This window comes from Arachis duranensis, chromosome 10 (assembly GCF_000817695.3).
Source record: "Arachis duranensis cultivar V14167 chromosome 10, aradu.V14167.gnm2.J7QH, whole genome shotgun sequence".
Lineage (NCBI taxonomy): Eukaryota > Viridiplantae > Streptophyta > Magnoliopsida > Fabales > Fabaceae > Arachis > Arachis duranensis.
In genome coordinates this window covers 566,634-572,566 of record NC_029781.3, presented here as the reverse complement: position 1 = coordinate 572,566, position 5,933 = coordinate 566,634, and positions in this window count along the sequence as shown.

Sequence of the window (5,933 nt, the reverse complement as noted above, 5' to 3'; positions counted from 1 at the left end):
TTTTAAAGTCGTATTTGTTTTATATATTAAATTATTAATACATGGTACATGCGTATAGAAAGGAGGAATATAAATAAATAAATTAGATATGGTAGGTCAACTACAAAAAAGTGAATGCATTATTCATAACCCGAAATACATATATAATTAATTATTAATAAGCCATCATTTATTAGCTAGCTTTGCTTTGATTTATTTGATGCATGAAGGGATTGTATTATGGCTTGCCAAGTGTGGACTTTGGAGGAGGAGGATGAGGATGGCTTGGTCCAGATGGTGGGATTGGTCCCTTGCTTAGAACAACGAATGCATCTGATGAAGCCCTTAACATGGTAGAAGCTTCACCACTTATTCTCTTATTTTCTTGCTCCATAGAAGTAAATAAGTTTTGTCTGCTTGCTGAGACTCCTTCACCCAGCAACAGCAGTAAGATTATGAAACAACAAAGGGAGTGGATTGTGGCACCTAATTTATTAGCCATATTACTATTACCACGAAATTTGAGAAGACTGTGTTTAATTACCGTGGAAAACATGAGACAAGATATAATCTATTTATAGGTGAGAAACAGAAGATAGGACAAGCAAAATAATATATAAATACTTAATATTTTATCATTAATAAATATACAAATATTTTAATTAACTACATTAAACTGCACATAATAACTATAATGGTTGATAAATTGATATCAATATTAATAATTAATTTTGTATTATTAGATTGCGTTTATTTTTAAGAACATGATAAAACAAGACATTAAAAATAAGACATAAAAGACAGAGATATTAAATTTTGTGTTCTTGTATCCTGTTTGGTAATAAACTAAAACAAATTATGAAAATATAATTTATTCTCATTTTTTTCATTAAAAAAATTTGAGACAAAAAATATATAATAAAAAATATAATTATAAAAAATTAACAAGAATAATGAAAGAACAAATGAAAAATAAGTCGTGTCCCTTATTAGTGTCTCTGTGTCTTTTCTGTTAGGATAGACACAAAATACACTAATTCAATGTCCCTAACACATTGTCTCTATCTCAATATCCTATCTCAATATCCTATCTCTGTAAACAAATACAACATTATAAACAAAAATCAGACCCTCAAATTTATAATTTTTTATAAAAAAATCACAACAAACAAATCAAACCCTTCTATTTGATATTAAAAAATTACTCATTCTCGTATCAAAACAAAAACACATGCACAACCAATAGATTTAAATTGCACACATTTCTCTTTCATAAGAAAAATGTTAGCCTGCATACCTCTCGGGCCTCACTACGAGAATGATTCTAATTTATATACATACAAATGTAATAATCTGTGCCATATATGTACATGATAAAATTGAAATTATAATTTTAAATTATTCTATTAAAATTAATTTAAATTGTAATAATTTAATTAATAAATAAATAATATGATGTGTATTGTTCGTGTTTTTTTAAATATAACATTAAATTTATTAACTCGAATGTTATTTTATATAAAATTAAAATATACTCTTCTAATTTAATATTATATATAGATTTGTTTTTGACATTGTCCAAAATTAAATTGAGATTATGTCTAAAGTCTTAACATGGTAAACGGAATATAATTAATATTTAATATTTTAATAATTAAATACCTAAAATAAGTTAACAAATAATAATAATTAATACCTAAAATATCATATATATATATATATTTTATATTGTCAAAAATTAAATTAAAATTATGTTTAAAGTCTTAATACCGTAATTGATGTATAATTAATACCTAAAATTTTAATAAATAAATACCTAAAATAAGTTAATTAAATAACAACAATTAATATCTAAAATATTGAAAAAGAATTTTTAATAAATGTGAGAAATAAAAATAAAAAAAATTAATAAATTGATAAAGAATAATAATTATAAATAAAAATAGTAATTTTTATTTAAAAAAAACACATGAGAAATTATTTAATAATCTGTACCTTGTATATAATAATAATTTGTTCAATAATTTATACCATACACATGATAAGGTTGAAATTATAATTTTAAATTATTTTATTGAAATTAATTTGAATTGTAGTAATTTGATCAATAAAAAAATAACACGTTATGCATTTATTTTTTCTTAATCTAGTGTTAGTGTTATGTGTATCAACTCTAATATAATTATTAATCGTTTTTGTTAATATTTTTTTTCTAAATTTATGATTTAAAATAACAATTATAAATAGTAATAATTAAACAAATTATTATATTATAATTATTTACGTTTTATTCCCAAAATTAAAAACATACTATTTCTTTTTTATTTAATGATTTTTTATTTATACTACTAGTATATATTAATCGATTAGTCAATGATTTTTTTATTCGTAGGATATATTTATTTATTTTGTTTAAATAATTTTAAATCTTTCCTTATTTAAGTGTATATATACATATATATTAAGTCACATATATTAATTATTTTTTAATTTTTTATTATAAATATTTTTTTAGTCTACAATTATTCAATGATTTTGTTATTCCATTAATACCATCATATGCATAATAATAGTCTATCATCGTATGTGTAATTTTCATAAATTATAATAATTTCTTTATATATATATATTGTTATTTTTTGTTATGATTATTTTATATATATATATGATTATTTTTTATTCTACAATCAAGTAATAATTTTTTATTTTCTATATCCATGCATATTCTCTAATTTCTTTTTATATGCATGATTAACAATTTTTTTTAATTAGTGATATTTTTTCTTTTACGTATTTTTATATATTAACAAGAAAGTAAAACCATGTATTGTGATTCTTTTTTTTTTCACGCTTTAATCTTAATTAATCAATCTTGTGTCCACACAATATAATTAATCTTTTAATCATTCTAATTTATTGATAAATTATATTTCTCTTAATAATTGCATTACTATTCTGAAATACAAAAAAGGTGATACATATATCCAGAAAAAAAACAAACTTTAAAAAAAATTCATATTAAAAAGTTTAAAAATAACATATCCAAAAAGAATAGTCATAATATATAAATTGAGACGACAATTTAAATTTATCTAAAACTAATTTAATCAATTACCAATATTAAAACTAAATTAGTTAAATAATATTTAATCTATTCTAATCCTTAGACACGTATAGATTAGAGTCATTCTCGTAACAACACAATCGAAATAACATCATAAGATCGAACACTTAGAATCTGCAAATTCAGTCTATCTTCTTGTTAAAATTTTCAAATTAAATTAAGTTTTATTCTCCTCAAAATCATTGCATTAATGCACCAGAACGCCGGTAGTTTCTGAAAAAAATTACAATATGTTATAAAATTATTTTTAATATAAAAAATTTAAGAGAAGAAAATTTAAATATAGTACCAATCTTTGAATTGCATCTTCAAGGTTGGCATGAATTTTTTAAAACTGAACCTAAATTGAGGAAATTCAATCTCATTATATGCTCCACTTCAAATATTTTAGGACAAACGTAGAAAACATGAAGGAGATGTAACTTGAACTTGACCTATAATACTCCTTAGAAACAATTACCCAATCAAAGAAGAATAACAAATTAGAAAAAAAAATGCTTTGATTCTTAGATTTAGACTCACTAATCACAAAGAAACACTATATATAGCCTTTAGTAGTATAAAAATAATTATAAAAATTAATTATTGCAATATCAATTTACCACTATAAAAGTTAGTATCATATTTATAGCAATTAGAATTAAAAATTTATGTTTAATTTTTTATATAATTATAATTAAGATATTTTTTTAAATTAGTATAATTATGCATTATTCATTAAATTCTAATTGTTATATAATTCTAATAAAGATATTTTTTAAAATAAATTTAGAAGAGAGAATATCAGAATAGTGCTTTTTTTGAAAAGAAAATAAATTCATGAAGAATTGGCACCTTACTTTCATTAGTTGGAAAAAAAATCTAATTTTAGTATATTAAGTAGATTATTTTATATAATTATAATAAAGATATTTTTCTAAAAATAATTTTAGAAAGGAGAATAGTGCTTTCATTACATGAGAATAGTACTTTCTAAAAATAAAGATATTTTTCTAAATTAGTATAATCATGCATTATTCATTAAATGCTAATTGTAATATAATTATAATAAATATATTTTTCTAAAAATAATTTTAGAAGAGAGAATAGTACTTTAATTACATGAGAATAGAACTTTCTAAAAATAAAGATATTTTTCTAAATTAGTATAATCATACATTATTCATTAAATGCTGATTGTAATATAATTATAATAAAAATATCTTTCTAAAAATAATTTTAGAAGAGAGAATAGTATTTTTATTACATGAGAATAGTACTTTCTAAAAATAAAGATATTTTTCTAAATTAGTATAATCATGCATTATTCATTAAATGCTAATTGTAATGTAATTATAATAAAGATATTTTTCTGCTTTCATTACTTGAGAATATTACTTTTTAAAAATAAAGATATTTTTTAAATTAGTATAATTATAATGAAGATATATTTATAAAATAAATTTAGAAGAGAAAATAATGTATTCATTTTAGCGGAAAAATGGATTCATGAGAAATCGACACCTCATTTTCATTAGTTAGAGAAAAACTCAGTTTTAGTATATTAAGTAGAAGTAGATGTCTAAGAACTAAAATAGTTTAAATATTATTTTACGTAATCATAATACAATTGATAATTTTATTATTCCTGTTATACCATTATATCCATACAAGTTTATGTATTTAATCGTAATTTATGAAAATTACTATGATTAATAAAAATTATCATGATTTGTGAATATTACACTACACTAATATTAATAATAAAGAATAAGCAAAAAGAAATTATTGAATGATTATAGTTTGACAAGTTTTAGAGATCTCCGATCAACTATTGGATTTGATGAGTTGGTTCTTACATAACAGCAAACAGCGCTCCTTTAGAATCTTTTTTAGTCTCTGGTGAATTTGGCGTTCGAGGAATAACGAGATCTTTCATTCTCACGAGCATTAGACCGCAGACAAGGTACTTGGTATGGCTTTGTCCTTGAAAAAGAAGTTCCGAAATATTTTTGAGTTGCAACGACTTCTAATATTAGTGTACCTTTAAGATTAATTGTGATGCTAGCTATCCTGGCAATGGTGCTCGAGTTGGTTTTGCTTGTGTTAGCAGAGATTGGAAGGAAAGGTGGCAATGAGGCTGTTTGGGAACAATTGAGAGTCGTAGCATTTTGCAAGGAGAGTTGTTTGCTATTTGGAGAGGCTTTCTTTTAGCATGGGACTCGGGACAAAGAGACATTATATGTGAGACAGATTGTGTGGAAGTTTTTACTATTATCAATAATTTACAGAATTGCTCTGGGTTTATTGATCATTTGGTGTTAAAAATCCGAGATATCATGCCTTGAAAATGGCGTGTTGATCTTTGGTTGATCTTGAGAGATGTAAATACAGTAGCAGACATTATGACAAATACTGCAATAAAGACCCTTTCTCCCCAAATAGAGCTTTCGTTGGCTTAAAAAAAGTTTAAAAGTAATATTTAGTGGGACTGTATTTTTTAAGCAATTTCTTGTTTATTTTTTCTTTTTTANATCATCGAATGATTGTGGACTAAAAAAAAATAATCATAATAAAAAAATAATTAATTTATGTGACTTAAATATATTTATATGTAATTAATATCTACTTTTACATAAATACACAAATATTTAAAATTATTTAGACAAAATAAATATATCCTGCGAACAAAAAAATTATTAATTAAATAATTAACATATACGTATACACAAATAAAAAATTTATTAATTAAAAAAATCATATATTTTAAATTTTAGGAGTCAAATGCACATAATTATAATGATATCAATAATTAATGTTATACTACTAAAATTTATATATAATAGTATTT